The sequence below is a fragment of the Anolis sagrei genome, chromosome 2, assembly GCF_037176765.1.
Source record: "Anolis sagrei isolate rAnoSag1 chromosome 2, rAnoSag1.mat, whole genome shotgun sequence".
Classification (NCBI taxonomy): domain Eukaryota; kingdom Metazoa; phylum Chordata; class Lepidosauria; order Squamata; family Dactyloidae; genus Anolis; species Anolis sagrei.
Window position 1 is genome coordinate 139,200,765 of NC_090022.1, and position 24,607 is coordinate 139,225,371.

Below are 24,607 nucleotides of genomic sequence, written 5' to 3' on the forward strand. Positions count from 1 at the left end.
TTGCAAGCGCGCGCTCCTTGCCGGCCGCTTTAGTGAGTGCTTTCCCGCAAGCCCCGCCCCTTTTCTCCCGGGCCCGGCCAGCAGCCTCCGTGACGTCAACGCCGAGCTCCATTGACGTCGTCGGAATCCCAGCCATCAATGGGGGCTAAAAATAGGCAGGCGCGCGCCCGGCGGAATAAGCGCGAGGCTCTCCGCCCCCGCCTCCATCCAGCCAGAGCCGGGCGAGCCTATTTCGGGCTTGTGGCGAGCGGAAGCCGAGGCCTCGCCCCCTCCCTCCTGCGAAAGCGTGGAGGAAAGGGAAGGGGCGCCTTTAAGAGGGACCCAACCCCTTCCCTCCCTCCCCCCCCCCCCTCTCTTATGGCCCATCACAAAAGGTAAGTGCCTTCTATCCCCTCGTGCCAGTAAGTGCATCTACATTGTGGAATGAATGCAGTTTGACCCCACTTCCACTGCCAAGGCTCAGTGCTATGGATTGCAACGATTTGGAGAGACAGCAAACGACAACTTGTTCCATCTTGTCTCCTGTGCTTTACTAAAAATATAATATAATATATTGTATATACATATAATATTGGTAATATTATAATGGAATACAATATAACACTACTACTACTAATACAATGTTATAATTGTATATTTTATATTACATGTAATATTTACAATATAATGGTGTAGTACAATATTAGTAATATATAATATTATATATATAATATATAATATTATATATATTAGTAATATATATAATAGGGTGGCGCAGTGGGTTAAAGCACTGAGCTACTGAGCTTGTTGATCGAAAGGTCGCAGGTTCGATTCTGAGGAGCGGCGTGAGCTTCCGCTGTCAGCCCTAGCTTGTGCCAACCTAGCAGTTCGAAAACATGCAAATGTGAGTAGATCAATAGGTACCGCTCCGGGGGGAAGGTAACGGCGCTCCATGCAGTCATGCTGGCCACATGACCTTGGAGGTGTCTACGGACAATGGTGGCTCTTCGGTTTAGAAATGGAGATGAGCACCACACCCCAGAGTCAGACATGACTGGACTTAATGTCAGGGGACTACCTTTACCTTTACCTATGTAAGAGGTTTGTGACATGCCTTTTGAACCTTAAAGATGGCTCACAGTCATAAAATAGTAGAGAGTATTAAAATACAGCTAAAATATAGCATGTTCTTTCCATGTTATGTCTACCTCTGGTACCAAAGTCTGTGTTAAAAGAAGTCTTGCCTAGGAACAGACATGACTGGACTTAATGTCAGGGGACTACCTTTACCTTATAATATTGATACTGTACTATGCTAATAATATACTATTGTATATTATGGCAACAACTCTGATTGACAACTGGAAAATAGAGGAAGAAAATGTGGAGGCCATGACAGACTTTGTATTTCTAGGTGCAAAGATTACTGCAGACACAGACTGTGGCCAGGAAATCAGAAGACGCTTACTTCTTGGGAGGAGAGCAATGTCCAGTCTCGATAAAATAGTAAAGAGTAGAGACATCAGACTGGCAACAAAGATCCGCCTAGTCAAAGCCATGGTATTCCCTGTAGTCACCTACGGATGTGAGAGCTGGACCTTAGGGAAGGCTGAGCGAAGGAAGATCGATGCTTTTGAGCTGTGGTGTTGGAGGAAAGTTCTGCGAGTGCCTTGGACTGAGAGAAGATCCAACCAGTCCATCCTCCAGGAAATAAAGCCCGACTGCTCACTGGAGGGAAGGATACTAGAGGCCAAGATGAAGTACTTTGGCCACATCATGAGGAGACAGCAAAGCCTAGAGAAGACAATTATGCTGGGGAAAGTGGAAGGCAAAAGGAAGAGGGGCCGACCAAGGGCAAGATGGATGGATGGCATCCTTGAAGTGACTGGACTGACCTTGAAGGAGCTGGGGTTGGTGACGGCCGACAGGGAGCACTGGCGTGGGCTGGTCCATGAGGTCACGAAGAGTCAGAGACGACTGAACAAATGAACAACAACAAAATGTATATATATCTTATAAGCTGCTCTGAGTCCCTTTCAGGTTGAGAAGGGCGGCATATAAATGTCGCAAATAAATAAATAAATAAATAAATAACTCTCAGGATCTGACATACTGAGCCATTGCAAGTTAAAGTGGTATCAAACTGCATTCATTTACACTGTAGATCATAGGCTGTATGGAATTGTTGGAGTCCAAAACACCTGGAGGGCCGAAGTTGGCCCATGCCTTCTGTAGATGCAGCCAGTACTTGCTGCCTATTGTCCACTGAGTTTTGATAGGGTTTTCTTGGGAGAGCAATATTCAGAAGTGGTTTCTCTCTCTCTCAGGGCCCTTCCAGACAGGCCCTATATCGCAGGATCTGATCCCAGGTTTTCTGTTTTAAACTGGATTATATGAGTCCACACTGCTAGATCATCTGGGATAAACAAAAAATGTGGGATCAGATCCTGGGATAAAGGACCTATCTGGAAGGACCCACAGCCTCAGAGGAAGGCAAGGGCAAACTTCCTCTGAGCACATATTGCAAAGAAACCCCTATGATGATGATGATAATAATAATTTAATTCCTTACCCGCCTCTCCTTGTGGCTCGAGGCAGTTACAGCATAATTAAAACACATAAAAGTTAAGTAAATGTTTCCCCTTGACATTAAGTCTAGTTGTTTCTGACTCTGGGGGTTGATGCTCATCTCCATTTCTAAGCCGAAGAACCAGCATTGTCCATAGACACCTCCAAGGTCATGTGGCTGGCATGACTGCATGAAGCGCTGTTACCTTCCCACAGAAGTGCTACCTATTGATCTACTCACATTTGCATGTTTTCAAACTGCTAGGTTGGCAGAAGTTGGGGCTAACAATAGGAGCTCCCCTTGCTCCGCGGATTCGAAACGCGGACCTTTCACCAGTAGGTTTGGCAGCTCATGGTTTAACCCGCTACACCACCAGGGGCTCCAAAACACATAAACACACACACACACATTAAGATATATTTCTATAAAAGATATATATTAAATTGTATTTCTATAAAATATATATTAAAATATACAAACACAGAATAATATGATGGGGTCACCATTGGTTGAAAACGACTGGAAGGCATGCAACAACAACCTGGGCTTTAGCACAGCGGGTTAAACCACCAGCCACAGAAAATCTTGCCGGTTGTGACCTCCTGGACTTCTTCAAGCTTGGGTTAGGGAGAGCTCCCAACCATCAGCCCAGCTTCCACTCACCTAGCAGTTCAAAAACAGTAATGTGAGTAGATAAATAGGTACCGCTTTGGCGGGGAGGTAATAAATGACGCCATGCGGACATGCCAGCAGTTCAATTGGGAGAGCGTCTAAAGACAACAAAGCTCCTCAGAATGGAAGATGGAGCAACAGCACCTCCCATGGCCGGTGTCAAGCACAGCCTCCAGATGCTGGAGATGGAAAAAAATGGGAAGCCTTTACCTCTGTTTATGTCCTGTCTGTCTGTGTTAATTGTATAATGGCACTGAATGTTTTCCGTATATGTGTACTGTAATCTACTCTGAGTCCTCTCGGGGAGATAGAGTGTAATATAAATAAAGTATATTATTATGATTATAGCACACACACCCCAAAAGTACATGGCTGCAAACCTCAAACCCCCCCCCCCCCCCCCGCGCTTGGGAGTCAGTGGCATTCAGTGCTGCGAGGCTTATCTCTGAGTATAGGAAACGCAGGTTGAAAAGTATTTTTAATGCAGACAGGAAGTACAGTCCAATGTGTCATTAATCTCAGTGAGTCCAACTGGGCTTCCTTCCAAAAAACTGTGTATAATGTTGACCATTAAGCACTTAAGACATATGGTACACTACTGCTATTCTACTTCTCTGTAAAGGTACTGGGATTGTGTTGTGAGGCTGCTGTTTTGAATGCCATTAAACTCAATCTAGTATCCCCCCCCCCCCAGTGCATCTACACTGTAGAATTAATGCAGCGTGACACCACTTTGCCATGACTCAGTGCTTTGGTTCCTTCCACACACACAGCCATATAACCCAGAATATTAAGGCAGAAAATCGCATAATATCCTTTTTGATCTGGGTTATCTGAGTCCACACTGCCATATATTCCAGTTCAAAGCAGATAATGTGGGATTTTATTTATTTTATTGTGTGGAAAGGGCCTAGGAGTTGTATTCTGACAAGTTCTTTAGCCTTCTCTGCCAAAGAGTGTTGGTAATTTACCAATCCACAGATCCCAGGCATGGCAGTTCAAGTGGTGTCAAACTGCATTAATTCCGTAGTGTAGATACACCCTTAGTAAACAGAGGTAAGAGCGGCTGGTTGGATGGGGAAAAATATGGGCAGGACTGCCACCTGTGCCTTTAAATATACTCTAGTGACTGTTGGGAAAGAGAGGTTATTATCTTATGTGTTTTTTCTGAAGCCCTTTCCACACAGCTGAATAAAACTCCACATTATCTGCTTTGAACTGGGATATATGGAAGTGTGGACTCAGATATTCCAGTTCAAAGCAGATATTGTGGTTTATTCTGCCTTGATATTCTGGGTGATATGGCTGTGTGGAAGGGCTCTGAGAGTGGACCCAGCCAAGAGGAGGACTGGCGGCGACCTTCCAAGATCACGAGATTCTTATTTTGCACTAATCTCCCAAATCCAGGCTTGTTCCAAACGTCTGCAGTTTTACAAAGATTGCATTTTTGCACATGAAGCTTAAAGTGAGTAAAATCCCTTTGTAATGCAAATATTAAAGCTATGTGGGCCAACATATCTCTTCCCTCCCCCTTTTCTGACCTCCATCAAAAGGGATCACATAACTGCTCACATAAAGATGGGAGTTGTGTCTTGCACCTTCCAGAGGATGTTCGTTTAGAAATAGATCCCTGCAATGGCATTGCAGTCATCCCTCCACATTTGTGGTTTTGACTTTTGCAGATGTGATTATCAACTTGTGATGACAAATGTTCTCTCTAAGATTATTAAGTCCTCCAATGTGACTCTGTAGTCAATTTCCTCCAGTCATGCTGGACGGTCTAGAGATTTCATCTCGCTAGAAATTTCTAGGTCCCCCAGTGCAATTGCATATTTAGCTTCCAGTGAAAATTGGCCATAGTATGCTGCAAGACCTAGTAATTCGTAGAGAGGTGTTATCTCCTATAATAACAATAAAGGTAAAGGTTTTCCCCTGACATTAAGTCCAGTTGTATCTGACTATGGGGGAGCCCCCGGTGGCGCAGTGGGTTAAACCCCTGTGCCGGCAGGACTGAAGACCGACAGGTCGCAGGTTCGAATCCGGGGAGAGGTGGATGAGCTCCCTCTATCAGCTCCAGCTCCTCATGCGGGGACATGAGAGAAGCCTCCCACAAGGATGATAAAAACATCAAATCATCCAGGCATCCCCTGGGCGATGTCCTTGCAGATGGCCAATTTTCTCACACCAGAAGCGACTTGCTCCTGACATGACAAAAAAAAAATCTGACTATGGGGGTTGCTGCTCATTTCCATTTCTAAGCCGAAGAGCCAGCATTGTCCTTAGACACCTCCAAGGTCATGTGGCCAGCATGACGTCTTGGAGCACTGTTACCTTCTTGCCAGAATGGTACCTATTGATCTACTCACATTTGCATGTTTTCAAACTGTTAGGTTGGCAGAAGCTGGGGCTAACAGTGGGAGCTCATGGCGCTCCCCGGATTTGAACCTGCGACCCTTTGGTCAGCAAGTTCAGCAGCTCAGTGCTTTAACCCTGTACGCCACCAGAGCTGCCTATAATAAAAATAGCAATTTCTTTATTCATGGTTTTTCACTTTCACAAGGGTCCCGTGCCGCTTATCCCAGTGAACGTGGAGAAGTGATTGTACTATATTTCTTTTTACAAGGAGTGAAAATCAAGCATTAGCTGTCCCTACAATAGGGGAAATTGTGACCCCTTTTACACTTCCATATAGTCCACATTATCAAAGCATATAATTTACATCTACTTTAAACTGGATTATATGAGTCTACACTGCCATATAATCCAGATCAAAGCAGATAATCTGGTTATATGGCAATGTGGAAAGGCTCTAAGACAAATCGTTAAAAGGAAGATCCTTAGCCTCCCTAACAGCCAGTAGGCTGTTAGGAATTGTGGGAGTTGAAGTCCAAAGCACCTGGAGGGCCGAAGTTTCCCCATGCCTGTTATAATGGATACTTATTGAATGAGGCTTCTTAGTAAACATTGGGGTATCTTGAAACATTTTGCAGCCTCGGGTTTTCATCCATCCTTGCCCTCAAATGCAATGTACAAAATATACACTATTGCATGTTAAATCATTCTTTGCACATGCAGTGTAAGAGGATGAGGAGTAGAGGTTGTTTTCACATATAACGTTTAGGTTGTGCATCTCACATTTCTTCAGGGAAGATCCCAACTCTGCCTGTGACCTGAGAGGTCAGATCGAGCCAGAATAGGTGATACTGAGCTAGTGGCCACACAGTTTGCCCTCATGTAAGGCAACAGCCTGCTTGCCTGCATTGGTACAGTCAAGCACTTAAGATGCTCAAAAGATGTTTGCGTTTGACGTCTCGGAAAAAGATGGAGAGTTAATGCCTTTGCCCTGTGAGGCTCTGCAGGGGAAAGAAGCGACTGTTGTACCGACTGGAGATAAGCTCAGGCGGCAAGTTATCTTCTCGGATCGAAGGAAGATCCAAGGGATTACCTGAGAGGGCTCCTTCACCCAGCAGTTGTTGTGGAAACAGAAACAAAACAAAACAGGTTAATGAGCAGGGAATCCATCACGGCCTCCTCCTATCGTCATTTGCCTGGAGAACTGCCAAGCAGTTCTTTAATGAACACTGGGCCCAAAATCTTTTCTTTCCCTTCCTTATTTTTTAAGACTTCACATACTAACACTTGGGAGGAATCTTGAGCTGAATTGTGACATTGCCTCAGTAAACAACCTTCTTTTTAAATTTTGAATTTCTCTGTCTCTTTGGCAAACAGAAAGTTCAACTAGCATTGCAAGTGGCAAAGAGTAAGTGGGAAGCAATAGAGTTTGTAATGAATAAAAGGGTTAGCATCAATAATGTCGCAAAGGTTTATTTATTCTTTTACATTGGATTTAATTGATTTGGACTTAACCCATGTTCAGTTACAAGATGGAGACCTTGTGAGAAATTGTGCATGTTTTGTTTTCTTAATAAAAGACACTGGATTAGACAAAATTTAAAAACACTGATATCTCTAGCTACTGTTTGCCAGGGACTTCAATGTTTTATCTACAATGCCATATCATCCAGATTATGAAATCAAATAATCCATATTATCTTCCATGATCTGGATTATACGAGTCGAAGAGTCAGAAGCGACTGAATGAATAAACAACAACAACAAACACTGCCAGATAATCCAGTTCAAAGCAGATGATCTGGGGGCCCTTCCAGACAGGCCCTATATCCCAGGATCGGATCCCAGGTTTTCTGTTTACCCCAGATTATCTGGTAGTGTGGACTTGAATAATTCAGTTTAAAGCAGAAAACCTGGGATCAGATCCTGGGATATAGGGCTTGTCTGGAGGGGGCCTAGATTTTATATGGCATGTAGAAGGGGACTTTGATGGCTGAAAGTGAGGAGTAGCTGAGGAGCCTTCTAACCAAGGTGAAAGTAGAAAGTGAAAAAGTTGGGTTCCAGTTAAACATTAAAAAACCAGGATTGTGGCCACCAGACCGATTGATAACTGGCAAATAGAAGGAGAAAACATGGGGTTCTAGGAACAAAAAATAATGCAGATGCAGACTGCAGCTGATATCGAGCAAGAATTTGGGGATCTTTGCCAGGAGGCAAAGACCAGTCAGACTCACCAAAGAGAGCCTGTTAGCCCTGGTGAGACAGAAATGAAGCACCCAAGATTTTTCCCTGATTTTTCCCAATAAAAGGTCTCACCAAGTTGAAGAAAAGCCACTCAGTTGTCTTTATTTCATCCCAGGTGGTACGGATGTCAAACTGCAATCCCTTGCCAAAGTTGACATGTTTAGCATGGCAAAAAGGAGTACATTTTATAGGAAATACAGAACTGCCAAATTCAATCTTCCCGCCCCCTGCACCCTTGCTGCAGAAACCATGGGGGGAGGTTGGGGAAGGTGCCCCGGAGTCCATTTGGGTCTTTATGAAGATGACTGCCAGCGCTGGAGGTCAGGGACCACATTGGGAGCGAAGAAACTACAGATCCCACTAGATCGGTGACCCTGATGGCCCGCTGGTTTCCTGGGAGTCCCAAGGAGTTACTGTGACAGGTTCCCCAGATCAACAGGCTCCATGGTCATCAGCAAGAAGGTGGTGGCATCAGAGAGCCAGCTGGCTCCATGTTGGGTTTTTGGAGGCAAAAAAAGGTTATTCCCGGGGCGGAGGGGTTAACGGAGCAAAAGCGAAATAGCTATTCATCCTAGAATTTGCCCAGGAGAAGAATGGCACCGATTTTGAAGTGATCCGTTGACTTGCGGATATGGGGACCCAATGGTTTGTGCATCCGCGGTTTGGAGGAGCGCAGTTTCGGCCTCCCCGGGATGCAAAAATTGCATCCCGGGTGGGTCGGCAGCCATCTGCAGCCTGGCAGAGGGAAAGTTCATGCAGAGAATAGTTTGGAGGCAGTAAAGGACACAAAATAACACTAATGAGATAAAAAGTTATAATCAATTGATACTTTTATTGAGGGGATTTGTTACAAGGTTAGGAAGGGAAAGAAAGTGAAGCAGAGAAAAGGTTTCTTTGTTGCAGCTGCTGCCGTGGCCACGTTTCCCAGAGGCTGACCCAAGTGGGCAATAGAGAACTGTGGAACTCCCTGCTGCAGGTCAGATCAGCTTGAAGGCAGGGAATTCTGTGTTGGTCGCCCTCACAATCAGGAAATCAGAACAAAGATTAAAATACAATGTGTTAGAATGTAAATTTAAAATTCATGGTTAAAAATTGAAATTATGTATTATTAACTTGATCTATATCAGTGGTTCACTATTGTTTTTTTGACCAGGGATCAATTTGACCTGGGATCACTCTCCAACATTAGTACCAAAAGGGTTACGAATCAGTTTTGGTCAACTTTCGGTCCAGTTTGGTTATTTGGCATGCTGATTCAGAAAATATAATTGGCTAGACCACATCAGCTCTAGTTTCTGATACAGAACATATGCCATCCGGTAGTCACAATTTGCTCGCCCACAGAACTCCATATCTAATAATCTAGAGCTGATGTGGTAGTAGTCATCTTTCATGAGTAGTCAGCCCCTCCCCTCCCGACATCCCTCTTGCCTCAGCACTATAAGACGGTTTTGCAAAACAAGTTGCTCTCATTGCTGCGTTGTTTCGAGCAACATTGTAGTAATGGTGAGGTTGTGGACCCTATTTTCATTCTTGGAGACGACTGGTGGTCCATGGACCACAGGTTGGGACACAGTGGAAGGTGTACAGTATATTGAAATGGATGTGAGGAGTTGTGCGTGAATCACTATGTGAGCTTCCCAGGGAATGAAGCAGCCCTAGAGCATTGTCTGAGAGTGATCCGGCTGCATCTGTAGCGGCTAAGGTTTCTCACTGGAGACTTGGATAATACTGAACAACTGTCTATTCCCTCATTCGATTGCAGTATCCTAAAGCTGGATGTCTACATTGCCATATAATTCAATTTCAGAATGCAGATTAACTACATTGAACTGGATTGTTTGAGTCTACACTGCCATATTATTTGAGTCTACACTGCATTTTGAAACTGGATTATACAGCAGTGTAGATCCAGCCAAAGCTTCTTTGAAAGACAGTCACAAACAAGATACTAGAATATGGCAGAATGAAGCAAAGTAGTCAAGCGGGAAGTGGGGAAAGGCTTGCTCCTTCCTGAGAAGGGATGGATAACCATGTATGTACAATAGCTGGTTGTGTCTGAAGTGGAACTTGACCATGGACACAAAAGAAGGAAGAAATCGGAGGTGAAATTTGAAACTGAAAGGAACAAGTTCTGTCTTGTGGGAAGGTAGCGAATGAGCTGGAATGAGAAGCCAAGGTCATCACCGAAACCTGTGTGGGTGTGTACTGGTGTGCCTCCCACTTGCCATGTGATGCCAGTATAATGGTTAGAATAACTGGCCTGAAAGGCACAACACTATCAGCTTGTATATTTTATACACTATATTTCGTGAACTATGACACTGCTCCTTCCTTTTTTAAAAAAATCCAAGTTGCTGCGACTGAGATTACAACTTGGAGAGAAGCTTTCAAAATTCTTTCCAGTTTACCACTGAAAAATTGTGCATAAGGAAAAATATTTTACCACATTAGGCAACAGCAACACATGTTGTTGTTTGCTGGGGCACCTTTGAAGCACCCCCATTCTTCCTAGCTGCTTGGCTATTTCAAAGCCTCCCTCCTTTCCTATACTTTTGGTAATATTTGTGTCAGTGATACCCATTTCTGGTATCCCATTTTCCCAGTCGCCTCCACTATCTTCCTTTTGGTAGCTATGTATGTCATGGTTTTGACACCTCCCATCTGGTTCTTTACACTGTTGTGTCTGTTTGTGAATGGAACTTTCTCTCCCCCGTGTCCACTGCTTTGCTATCTCTCTTTTATCTGTGTGTCTACTCCCACTCTGTCTCTCATACTCTGTGGTTTCCTTCTTTGCTTCCTATACAAGGCAGCATGACATAGGCTCCTTCTTCCTCCTTTTCCTGTCCTTTGCTGCTTGCAGCTGCCCGAAATGGAGGGAAAAACCCGTGAGAATGATGGAGACAAGAGGAAAATGGGGGCAAGAGGCAATGTAGCTCTCTACTGCCTCCGGTGATGCAGCGGGTTAAACCGCTGAGCTGTTCAGTTTGTTGACCGAAAGGTCGCAGGTTTGAATCCGGGGAGTGGCGTGAGCTTCTACTTTCAGCCCCAGCTTCTGCCAAGCTAGCAGTTCAAAAACAATCAAATGTGAGTAGATCAATAGGTACCACTCTGGCGGGAAGGTAACAGCTCTCCATACAGTCATGCTGGCCACATGACCTTGGAGGTGTGTTTGGACAACGTCGGCTCTTTGGCTAAAAAATGGAGATGAGAACCACCCCCCCCACCCCCCCCAGAGTCAGACACAACTAGACGTAATGTCAAGGGGAAACCTTTACATTTATTATACAGCTTGTAACTTATTTTTTTCTTTTGATGGGAAAGGCATTTGAAATTTCTGGTTAAAAATACATGAGTGTGTGTTGCATCAGAGAAAAGTGCAGATCATATAATTCCAGGTTTCTTAAACTTATTCACTCACATCCTTTTCAGCCTGAGATTTTTTTTACATGACTTTGAGTACAGAGGTATATAAAAGCAGTAGAGAAATCAAGCATTTACTGATAACAAATCAGCATTTGCGAGGCTTGTTAAACAGGCTGATTTTCTTTTTTTATGAAGTATAGCTGCAGCATCTTCTGCAGGATATAATGGAAACACTGCACAACAGATTTGTGTAAATGTCTCAGACAGCCACAAGGTGATCTTCAGGGGAAAATGCGACCTCAATATTAGGGGGCTTCTCAATAATAGGAGCTGCAGTGGCACGATGGGTTAAATCCTTCTGCTGCTGAACTGCTGACCTGAAGGTTGACAGTTTGATCTGCGAGTTGGGGTGGGCTCTTGTCTGTCTGCTCCAGTTCCTGCTGATCTAGCAGTTCAAAAACTGAGTATATAAATAGGTACCACTTCAGTGGGAAAAGATAAAGAGACGCTTCAAGCAATTTTGCTGGCCACACAATCAGGAGATAACAATGCAGGCTCCTCAACTTGAAAATGGAGGAAAGCCCCTCCCCAGAACTAAATGAGCACCACCTCCAGTTCTTTACTCCTGACAGGCACCGGTTCAGGCCCTGTCTACAGACGTCATACCCAACTCCTGGAACGATTCCACCAGTGTTGCCTCTGAAAAAATCTGCAAATCTCTTGGGAAGACAGGCAGACAAATGTCAAACATGCTGGAAGAAGCAAAGACCACCAGCATTGAAGCGATGGTCCTCTGCCATCAACTCTGCTAGACTAGTCACGTTGTCCGGATGCCCGACCACCGTCTCCCAAAGCAGTTACTCTACTCTGAACTCAAGAACGAAAAACGGAATGTTGGTGGACAGGAAAAGAGATTTAAAGATGGGCTCAAAGCCAACCTTAAAAACTCTGGCATAGACACGGAGAACTGGGAAGCCCTGGCCCTTGAGCGCTCCAGCTGGAGGTCAGCTGTGACCAGCAGTGCTGCAGAATTCGAAGAGGTCCAAATGGAGGGTGAAAGGGAGAAATGTGCCAAGAGGAAGGTGTGTCAAGCCAACCCTGACTGGGACTGCCTTCCATCTGGAAACCTATGTCCTCACTGCAGGAAAACATGCGACTCAAGAATAGGGCTCCACAGTCACCTATGGACCCACCCGCCAAGATACCACATCAGGAAGATCATCATCCTTGAGCTACAAGGGATTATCTAAGTAAGTAAGGACCAGAACTGCATCCTTGGCTTTTGGTGGAAAGGGGTAATAGAGTTGGGTGTCGTCTGCCTAAATTTGGCACTGAACTCCAAAACTCCGGATGATCTCTCCCAGTGGTTTCATGTCAATGTTAAATAGCATGGGAGACAAGATGGATCCCTGAGGGACCCCGCAGGCCAGGGGGTCGGAGTCACCCGGTACCACCATCTGGGTCTGCCCCTCCAGGAAGGAAGGAAGCCACTGCAGAACAGTGCCTCCCATTCCCATCCCTATAAGACGACCCAGAAGGATACCATGGTTGATGGTATAATAACATGCAGAGAGGTCCAAGAGAACCAACAGGGACACACTCCCCATGTCTAGCTCTCTTTCTAGATCATCTATCAAGGCGATCAATGCTGTTTCAGTTCCATAACCAGGTCTGGAACCAGACTGAAATGGATCCCTCAGAGAACGTCTTGCATACTCTTAAAGGCAACTGGTTAAAAACATAATATAATCTAAAAGGTAGACTATGTTTTTTCCTGATTGAAAAAATGGTCTTACAACTGGTATTAAGCTAAATGTTTCCATTTTTTTCTTGTTAAAACAATTTGAATAGATATCGCATTCCTTCCAGAAAGAATTCTTATTTTCCCCCTTCCGTTTTGTTGTTACATTTCTCTTCAAACAAGAACTTTGGTTAATGTTATACAGCTATGGCTTAAAGGCATTTCTCAAAATAACCAAATTACCATATTTTAAGATGCCGTCAATTGTAAGACGCATACTAATTTCAGAAAAAAAGCTTTATTTATATACTAGCTGTACCCACCACATGTTGCTGTGGCCAACCTTCCCTCCCTCTTTCTCTCCTTTCTTTCTCTCCTTCCTTCCCTCCCCTCTCTTTCCTTCCTTCCTTCTCTACCTCTTTTCTTCTTTCCCCTCCCTTTTTCTTTCTTTCCTTTCTTCATTCACTACCTATTCTGGGACTGTATCTTCCAGCAGTCCTTTTGATTGATCGATCTATCTATCTACTATCTATCTCTATCTAATCTATATATCTTATCTATCTGGAAGATTGCTGCAGTTGCAGTCCAGGAATAGGAAATAGGAAATGTACGGATTGGGATGCTCTCAAAGAAATCCAAGGAGGCAGCTTGGAGGCAGTGCATTTGGGCTGTATCATCATTTAGCTTTTTTGGGCTTTTAAGTCATTTCTGCTGTTTTTGGGAGGTGTGTATGAGTGATGGTCACTCGTTGATGTGTTAGGGGTGTAGTGTTCAATTTTTGTGTCAATTCGACCAGTGGTTGTTGAATTATGTTAATCCCACTAACAAACAATACATTTTTATTTATATAGGTTCTATAAAAAGAACTGCAAATCTAAAAAGCACTCCATTTTCAAAGATGTTTAAATGGAGGGAGGGGGGATGCATTTTGGAATGGAAGAAATACTGTAATAGTCGGGAGAATGGATTTCTATTTTGGGGAAGATTTTAGGTCGGTAAGGTAAAAGGTAAAGGTTTCCCCTGACATGGAGTCTAGTTGTGTCTGACTCTGAGGGGTGGTGCTCATTTCTAAGCCGAACAGCTAGCATTGTCCATAGATGCCTCCTAGGTCATGTGGCTGGCATGACTGTATGGAGCACTGTTACCTTCACACAGAAGTGGTACCTACTGATCTACTCACATTTGCATGTTTTTAAACTGCTAGGTTGGAAGAAGCTGGGGCTAACAGCGGGAGCTCACCCCGCTCCCTGGATTCAAACCACCAACTTTTTGGTCAGCAAGGTCAGCAGCTCAGTGGTTTAACTGGCTGCACCACGAGAGGATTAAATAACTTACAAAATACTTTTCTAAGATATTTAATTGCAAATGCTTTAAAATAACACTTCTATTTACATGTTTCTATGTCAGAGGTTTTGTAACATCCCTTTAGAGCCTTAAAGATGGCTCACAGTCATAAAATAGTAGAGGATATCAAAATACAGCTAAAATATAGCATTTTCTTTCCCAGTTATTTCTACCTCTGGTACCAAAGTCTGTGTGAAAAGAAGTCTTGCCTAGGAACTCATCAACTTTCCTGACTTCTGCAGGGTTGTGTTATGCTGCCCTCCTGTGGTCAGACCTCGTATTAAACTGAGCCTTGGGATTTATAGAAACAGACACCATACAAAATGACAGCTGGTTTGTCAAGTCTTTATTGGGACCAATTCAAGCATCAGAAAGGACTGAGCATGTTCTTCAATTCTGTTTTGGCCAGATTCACTGAGTTGCTGTGAGTTTTCGTATGTATGACCATGTTCCAGAAGCATTCTCTCCTGACGTTTCGACCACATCTCTGGCAGGCATCCTCAGAGGTTGTGAGGTCAAATGGGAATGATGCAATTGGCCACCTTGATTAGCACTGAATGGCCTTGTAGCTTCAAAGCCTTGCTGCTTCCTGCCTGGGGATTATTTGTTGGGGGGTTAGCTGGCCCTGATAGTTTCTTGCCTGGAATCCCCCTGTTTTTGGGTATTGCTCTTTATTTACTCTCCTAATTTTAGATTTTTTTAAAATACTAGTAGCCAGATTTTGTTCATTTTCATGGTTTCCTCCTTTCTGTTGAAATTGTCCACATGCTTGTGGATTTCAATGGCTTCTCTGTGTAGTCTGACATGGTGGTTGTTAGAGTGGTCCAGCATTTCTGTGTTCTCAGATAATAGGCTGTGTCCAGGTTGGTTCATCAGGTGCATCAGGCCATTTGTGTTTACTGATTTTACATGCCGTATTTTATTTGTTCTCTGCCTTAATCTACAGGGAGAACGATGATGATGATGATGATGATGATGATGATGATGATTTCTCAGTTACCCAATACCTTATCTGGATGTTTTTGGTAGTGGCCTATATGTGTTTCCTATACACGGAGGGCTCTTAGTTTTTCCAGCCCTGCATTTCAGTATCTCCAAAGATATACAGGTGAGAAGGAAGGCAGCAATGTCCTTCTGAAGCTCTTTGTGGAATGTCTGTTGCATTTGCCATTTTCTCCAGCAGATGGCGCCAGATAAAGACACTTCCTCCAGTAGTTTGTGCACCTCATTTTATTTTTCCCATTTTTTTTAAAATAATTTTTTATTGTTTTATCACATTTATTACATACTATTACATTTTGTACATCAACCTCTTTAACATGTTGTTTTGTTGTTTTGCTCTGACATTTCCACCCCTTTTCTCTTTTTTTTCCCCCCTTTTTCACCACAGTGCTCCCCTCCACCCGTCTCAAGCCATTTCTTACATTTTCACCACAGTGCTCCCCTCCACCCGTCTCAAGCCATTTCTTACATTTCATCTGTCCAAAATTTCATTTCTTCTTGTGACAGTAATTTTCCTTCCTTATTTTTTAATCCATTTACCACAAATCTTCCCATTTTTTAAAGACAGCTGGACAGCAGGAATCCTTGCTGATTTAGACTGCCAATCACCCAGGGATCTAGCAATTGTGCCAATTCAGCAGTGGGAATAATGGGATCCATATGGGGGAGCCAACTGCACCTTGAATGTGGTTACAAAATAATCACAGCAGCTCTGGGACACTGGAAAATACTGTTTCACTCTTCAGCCTGAAACAGCTCTGAAAGATAACCACATCTGACTTCACATATTGTTGCATAATATGCTTTTGGGTGGCCTTTATTAGAAAAGACATAAAATCACACCATATATTTTTGCAAACTGTTTCAGATTTTATTTAATCTCGGCAAACTGTTTGTGGAGCTTTTTTTGGAGGTGGAAACCCAGAGACAGAACATATAAGTGCCCAGCTACCAGCACATTGCCCCAAGAGAACAGCTGTTCTTAAAAGAGAAGTAAAGCCTTCCTCGTTTCCTTCCTCTTTCTTTTGCAGGAACTAGAGGAGGGTGAAGCAGGTGGCTCCTTAGTCCAACTTATCTGTGCATCTGCGCTAGATCTCCCTTCTGTGTGAGAATGTGTGCCTTCAGGTTGCCTGTGGACTTATGGTGGCTCCATGAACTTCATAGAGTTCTCTTAGGCAAGGAATACTCTGAGGTGGTTTTTCACAGTTTCTTCCTTTGAAATTTCGACTAGAAGAGCACCTTGTATTCATTGGCAGTCCTTCTAGGCTTGAGTAAGGTTCTTCTTTTTAGGTTGCCATTCCTAGAATCACTCAGCCAAAATAGCCACCTTCTCCCATGCTCTGTACGTGGTAGCCTGCAGCATCTTGTGAAAAGGGACAAATCGGGTGTTATGTGTACACATGATTTAAAGTCACTCATCAACTTATACTGACACCATAAACATAGGAGCCCCCAGTGGCGCAATGGGTTATACTCTTGTGCCAGCAAGACTGATGACCAGAAGGTTAGTGGTTTGAATCCAGAGAGCAGAGTGAGCTCCCATCTGTCAGCTCCAGCTTCCCATGGAGGGACATGAGAGAAGCCCCCCACACCGGCACCGGCCCAGTGTACCTGTCCGAACATATCTCCTTCTACGTCCCACCTAGGAATTTAAGATCTTCTGGAGGGGCCCTGCTCTCGGCCCCGCCCTTGTCACAAACGAGATTGGCGGGGATGAGGGACAGGGCCTTCTCGGTGGTGGCCCCCCGTCTGTGGAATTCACTCCCCGAGGAAATTAGATAATCGTCATCCCTCCTCTCTTTCAGAAGGAAATTAAAAACATGGATATTGGACCAAGCCTTTGGGTAATCTGGCAGACTGATAATGGACAATGACGACTAAAGCTTTGGAAACGGACTATGATAAGCAGAATGAATTTATTAATTACAGACTTGGCAAAATGATGGCCACCAGGCTGGCTTTTTATTGTATCTTTTTGTATTTTTATTGTATGAATGTAAAGTTTTAATTGTTATAATTATTGTTACTATGAATTTTATTGTGTGAATTGTAGGCATCAATGTATGCCGGTTGGAAGCTGCCCTGAGTCCCCCTTAGGGGGTTGAGAAGGGCAGGGTAGAAGTACCCGAAATAAATAAATAAATAAGGATAGTAAATCACCAAAACATCCAGGCGTCCCCTGGGCAACGTCCTTGCAGACAACCAATTCTTTCACACCAGAAACAACTTGCAATTTCTCAAGTTGCTCCTGACACAGAAAAAAAAAACATAAACACCTGGGACATGCTTAGGCAAGGAATATTCAGTGAGTGATTTTGCCATTTCTGTCCCACCCAAGTGCTAAATAGGGCTCTGGTGCCTTTAGGCTATCTAGACACAATCATCTCCCTTTTACCCACTTTCTATTAACAGAACAGCTGCTGTTGATTTGAATATTATTATTCAGCAACTTTCAGCGAGCAAGCCCAAAGAACAGTTGCTGCTTATTTATGCCAGGTTGGTCCCACATTATCAGCAAGCAGGGGGTTTCCTGTTTCTAGCCGCTGCTGAAATTTGAATACTGATTATGATCTTAGCCAGTTCTATAATTTATTTTGCCTATCCTCACATTTGTTTTGCAAATGTGATATTTAGTAGTTGTCTCTGCATTTGGCTTTACAGGCAGGCTGTTGATAAGGGGGTAGAATAAGGGTGGCCAATATTTGGGCCTCCAGAAGTTGTTGAACTGCAACTCCCATTATTCTTCAGTTGTAGTCATGCGGGCCAGGATTGACGGAAGTTAAACAGCAGCTAAAAAGAGTGGGAATTGTACAGCCCCCCCGGATGTTCCTGGACTGCAGGACCCAAGTGTGAGGAATGCTGGGGACTACAATCCACTAACATCTGGTCTCTTAGAGCTAGCCTGACTGCCAAGGTTATTGCTGGACTTCATTTCTCTGAGGAGCTGCCCATGGTACAGTGCTACCTTGTCTCATGGGCAGTGTGTAATTTCAGTTTTCAAATCTATCAGACTGTTGTATAAATTATGCAAGTGTTAATTAAGCCTTGAACTAGTTATCAAGGGAAATTAACATTCCAGGAACAGTGACTTCTTTCTGGTTCTTTGAGAGCATATGTGGTGGGAGCCTCAGGGAAGTCCCTTCACGTGGCTCACTTGCCTGCCTTTTGGCCTGGCCTCTAACAGATGTGGAACTGAAGGTTGAAGCAGGAAAAAGTCAGTGTAACATAACCTCCCGCTTCAAAGCAGCCAAATCTATGACCCTCGAAAGCCAAGGATACCTAATAGAGAGTTAGCAATTTATTCAGCCAGCAGGGTTGTGTGCCTGCTACAGTGAGGCTGTGTTTCCAAAACACAGGGGGGAGGCAGGGAGAAGAATAACAGGTCCCCATTCAGTTTGAGATGTCCTTTAAACAGACTCCAGGATGGTGCCGCACTGCCACAGGAAAAGCTGAGCTGGGAGTTTCCAAGCAGAAATTTCACAAGATCCCACAGGAAACTAAGCAGGAAATGATGCTGGGTGAACCTAGTGCTCTAAGCAAATCCCAGGCACACATTCCTTGATATCCTCTACAGTAATAGGCTCAAGAGGATGCCAAATACACCCCCCTGCCTCCATCTAAGGGCCTCACACTATTAATCCACTTTAATTGTCACAGCAACAACAGTATGGAATCATGGGATTTGTAGTTTAGGGATGGTAATTTAGAATTCTTGGCCACTAAACTACAAGCAACAAAGTTTTGCAATAGGAATTGAAGTGGAATAATAACACTACATGACACAATTTTTGTTCCTGGGTTATAAATGTTATTTCCTAATTGGCTCTATCATAAAAACATGGTAAAAGTTTCTTAAACTGCAAAAACTTTGGTATGTTGTAGGTTTTTCTGGGCTATATGGCCATGTTCTGGAGGCAATTTTTCTCCTGACGTTTCGCCTGCATCTATGGCAAGCATCCTCAGAGGTAGTGAGGTCTGTCGGGGTTCCAATGTATCATCCAAGCCAAGCCCTCTGATGTGGGAGTGGGCATCAATGCGTTCAATTCGTGTGACATCTTGGACTTCAGGGACCTTGGTTGCCGCCACCGTTGCCATGCAACAACCCAGTGATTCCGGCCATGAAAGCCTTCGACAATGTGAAAACTTTGTTTTCATGGGACATCCTGCAGCACATTTTGCTATTGTTTGTCAATGAATATTTCACCGAGTCTCAAACAATTCAACACAGTTTGTGGCAGCCACAAAAATGACGTTTCTGGAGTATAATAATTATGTTCAAAGTAAGTACAACACGATTAAACAGGAAATAACACTTTCAAACCAGGAACGGATTTTCCCCCCCAAATTTTGTTACATAGTGTAATTCTTTGACTGTGTGCTTGATAGGATGCTTACTGCCTGCTCCATATTTGATTCCAAGCCAAAGTTAAGCTGAGGAGATGAGACACATAGAGGAAAGCATGATGCGCTCATGGGACTAGTCTCGTTCAGGCTCATGTGCTACCGTTATTCTGCCAATATGCTGGTGTGAGTCACAGCGGAGAATGTTCCTTGCACTTCAGGAGGGCTCAGATAGGTCATAGCGCTGCCTGGAAAGCAGAGTTTTCAAGCCTCACACCAGGGAGGAAGGCCACCGTAAGACGTTACTGAGAAGCTACGTGAAGGCTGAGTCACTTCTCTTTAATTCCTGGAATGTACTTGGCTACAGTTACTCATGGAAGCCAAGAACATTTACAGTGCCAAAATCTGCTTGGGTCTCTTCCCAATTTTCCCTCTTTAATCAGGTTTTTAGGCATCACAAAGAAGATGTTGAGAACACACACATTGAAGGGTATTCTAAGACTGTACCAGAATTAATTTAAGGCAATACAGTACTGGCCAGCACACATTTTGATGCTTCAAATGTTAGCCCTGCTTCTGGGTACATTTTCTGAGAACAAAGACTCCAGGAAAGTTTGGGCCCTTCATTAATGTGAACATGAAATTCAGCCACAAACATTGGTTATCTCCCTTCCCTCTCTGAAGCTCCTTGATGGAGAGTGCCAGGATTCTGGGAGCCAGGGCTGCTAGGCTGCGCCTGTGGGTTGAGATGAACATGATGGCCTCCCAAGTTAGAAGACAGGTGAGAGCAAAGGTAGAGCTTCCCTGAGGCTGTCTGTCTTCACTTCCTCTCTAAACTGTCTATGAACTTCCCAGCTGGCCCTCCATCTGCTCCCTGGGTGGACCCTGGGTGGATGCTGGGTGTGGAAGGCTTCCTGGTGCTCTAACCAGCTGCCTCCATGCGGTGCATGCCATGCTCAACCAAGCGAATGCATCTCCTCCTCCTCGTCCCAGGCCTGTGAGCTTGTCACAATGCATTTGCATCTCAGGGTTGCTGGGCCTGTGTCGGCGGAGTCCCGGCACCCTGGAATGCAGAGCTGTTGTTTTTGCCCTGACCGACTGTTTGAAGGCCAGGTGGGAAATGCACAGACAGAGGCATGTGCGCCCGTGCGGGTGCTCAGTGACTTCTTCATGCCTGATTGGGCCTGCAGAGGCAGGCATCTGGAAAGCAGCATCCATCAGAGGCACCAGCGCAACTTCGCTCTGGGGCTTGCTCCAAGGGGTCTGGCTAACCAAGTCTGCAGAAGTTGGCTCTGTGCTGGCAATGATGGCTAAGGCTGGTGGGAATTGGATTTCAAAAACATTAGAACGATCACAACTCTTCCAGATGTGTAGGATCCCTAGCAGTTGTTCCCAGTCTTCAAGTGTTGGTTTACAGGTCTGTTTTACAGGCCCTTGGCCGTGATGGATAGTAGCGGTGGGCAACTGTAGAGGGACAAGGGACAATTTGTTTTCTCTTTTTTGTAATGTGTGGAGGGGTGTTTCAGAAGCAATAATAATAGTAGGACTCAGGGGCTGCATGTGGCTTGTGGTGTGGACTTTGCCCACCTCAGGTGTATGAGGAAACTTGGAATTGAAAAAACCCCACATTTATTTATTTATTTATTTATTTATTTATTTATTTATTTATTTGCACTATTTCTATCCCGCCTTTCTCAGCCCAAAGGCAACTGAAGGCAGCTTACATTGGCAGCAATTTGATGCCACAACATACATAAATACCATTCAAAACATTTAACATAGCATAATCAAAATCCATATAAAACCATTAAAACTATACTCATCAGTGTCTTCCAATTAAGCTCATTTTCCATTAGCATTGTTTAAGCCATTCCGTGTTCACTCTTTGATAGTACTGTGTTTTTCTATTATGCTGCTTTTCCAAAAGCTTGTTCAAAGAGCCAGGTTTTTACTTTTTTCCGAAAAGTCAGGAGGGAGGGGGGCGATCTACTATCCCTAGGCAGGGAGTTCCACAGCCGAGGGGCCACACTGAGAAGGCCCTCTCTCATCCCCGCCAAACACACCTTTGAGGAAGGCAGGATTGAGAGCAGGGCCTCCCCAGACGATCTTAAGTTCCTAGATTGTTCATAAGGAGAGATACGTTCGGACAGGTAAGCTGGGTCAGAACTGTTCAGGGCTTTATAGGCTAAAGCCAGCACTTTGAATTGTGCCTGGAAGCAAACTGGCAGCCAGTGGAGCTGGCACAATAGAGGAGTTGTATGCTCCCTGAGCACTGCTCCCATTAGTAACCTGGCTGCTGCCCGCTAGACCATTTGAAGCTTCTGAACAGTCTTCAACGGCAACCCCATGTAGAGCGCATTGCAGTAGTCTATACAGGATGTAACCAGAGTGTCGACTACCGTGGCCAAGTCAGACTTCCCAAGGTACAGGCGTACCTGGCACACAAACTTTAACTGCTCCCCTGCAAATACTCGCCTGGCCACCGCCGAAACCTAGGGTTCCAGGCTCAGCGATGAGTCCAGGATGACTCCCAAGCTGTGAACCTGCATCTTCAGGGGGAGTGTAACCGCATCCAACACAGGCTGTAACCCTATGCCCTGTTTGGCCTTCCGACTGACCAGGAGTGCCTCTGTCTTGTCTGGATTCAATTTCAATCCACTCCATTGTTTCACAGTTGGAAACTGGGACATGTATGACTAAGCAATACCAAAGTGTGTTCAAGATGGCAAAATATTAGTAAGGAAGGACATAGATGCCAGGAGGGGTTGTAGCATTTTATTGTATTTTTTTGCCTGAGCCTACATAGAAAAACAGGACTCTCCCCATTCTATTATTCTTGCATTCTTTAAGCTTCTATCAACTTCCAAAGAAAGCCATTAAATATTACAGGCCAAAACATTTGGCTAATAGAAAAATAAAATTGTGTTTTTCCACACAACAACATGGTTTTTCTTTTTTTCTTTTTTTAACCTGCCTTTCCCCATGGATTGATACATCCTACTCCTCATTGTTTCTTCCTGCATTTAATATGCCAGCTTGCTACAAACCAATGAATGCCAATCTGTGCTTGAAGATGCAGTATGGGTGGAGGACAGGAGACATCTGGTACAGTGGCACTGGTTCCAGGGCATTGGAGTGACATTTGGCCAGAGAGTGTCATTGCCAGTCCAATTGGTGCCAGGGCATGATCTCAACCCAAACTATCCATGGCAGTTAATTATGAAAAGTCATTAAGCGTCTGAAAATTTTAAGGAGAGAGGAGGGGCAGACATCAGCACCTGGCATCCTGGACCACGTGTCAGTCCTCAGGGACCCTGAAAGAGCCCCCTGGGATTCTGTTTGGGCCTTCGCCCCTTCAATTTTTTCCCCTGGCATAGCACTCTAAGCAACACCAGCTGGCTGAATAACCTGATTGCCATTTTAATTCCCTAGATAGCATGGATGGAAAACCTTGGATGCTTTTCAGCAAACCTGGTGTCCCAATCTGGCCTTTGTGTGTTCCCTAAGTTCTCTCTCCTTCCTATCGCACCATGTTTCCCTATCCTCCCAGTTTTTGTATGGATCCTCCCCTTGTCACATCCCCTTAGTCTTCTAAAGGGCTAAAAGTTTCTTCTAAACCTTTGTTGGTAGCAGTAGCAGTTTTAAACAGAAAAAATGGACATTTGGCACCATGTTCAGCACTGAACATGGTGCCAAATGTCCAGAGAAGCCTTTGGGAACTTCTCTGGAGCCAAATTTATCCCTCAGGAATACAAATTCCCCACCTTTGTTGCAGTGCCTTCCACAAAACATGGCGAAAGTAAAGTACCAGTTAAGGTAGATAAAATGCTGACATGGGCCATGTGTAGAGAGTAAATTTAGGCAAACATGGCTTGTTGGTCAGGGATGAGAAACGTAGTGTCTACTGGAACAGTGTCTCCTTGTCTAAAGGAGCCTGATCCTCCTTAGTGTTTATCCAGTGCTTCCCAACCATAGACATGGTTGGACTTCAAGTCCTGGAAGCCCAGCCAGCACAGCTAACAGCACAAAATTGTGGATGTTTTCGTCCAAAAAGATCTAGAGACCTTCAGGCTGGAATCCCCTTCTGTCCATCAGTCTTCTCCAATGTGATGTCCCCTAGATGTGTTTGAACTCAACTCCATTAATGATGTCTGCTCTAGAGCAACACACATGGTGAAATACATGAAATCACTTACAACAAGCCCTTCCTGCTCTATTTTGAGGTGTCCTCATGCCATCCAGCATCAATGGCTTTACTTTTTCAACCAGGAAGTGAAAACAAAATCTGAACATGTGCAGTGTGAGACTTATGTTAAAAGAGAGGGAGAGAAAAGAGAGAGGAAGAGAACTGAACTGTGATAAACTCGAGAGAGGAAAAATAAATACTTGCATGTGGGTAGTGAAACCATCTGCCCATTTATCTCTTCCCCTCACATCTCTTTTTAGACTACGACAGCAGGTTATGTGAGAATCAGTCTTCCTCATCACCAACCACTGCGTTCCCATTGGCGTCATTCTGGTTCCTGCTCCTGCCACCACTTCCTCTTTTGTCTCTACATGGATCTTTTCTGCTCAGACCTGACTCTTGTGGCTTTCATTTGGGGAAGTCTTTTTCCTCGCAAGCAGGGTTTATGAAAACAGGGGTGTGTGTGTGTGTGTGTGTGTGTAATCTCTGGAAGAGAGAAGGCTTGGTTAGCTGTGAATGCCATTGGGGTGACACAGTAGTCTTCTTATGAAGGGACAAAAAATCCACCTGGAACAGCCTCCAGGATGACCTAAATGACCCAAAGCCTTCACATGCCACCTGATATTTGAAGCTTAGCAGGATCAGCCTTGGTTAGTGCTTGGATGAGAGACCACCAGCAAATAGAATGATCGATGTGGAAAAGGCTCCAAGGACCATCCCGTCCAACCCCAGGAATACACATAACACTATGTAACAAAATTTGGGGAAAAATAACTTCTTGATTTGAAAGTGTTATTTCCTCTTTAGTTGT

General features: G+C 44.3%; 1 long non-coding RNA gene across 1 annotated transcript; it reads left to right on the plus strand.

Moving 5' to 3' along the window:
* The first annotated feature begins 99 nt into the window (after nt 1-99).
* On the plus strand, nt 100-17,436 carry LOC137096080 (uncharacterized). The gene is made up of 3 exons (XR_010909246.1): nt 100-374; nt 15,214-15,375; nt 17,075-17,436. It is a non-coding gene; the product is annotated as an uncharacterized lncRNA (long non-coding RNA).
* The last annotated feature ends 7,171 nt before the right edge of the window (nt 17,437-24,607 follow it).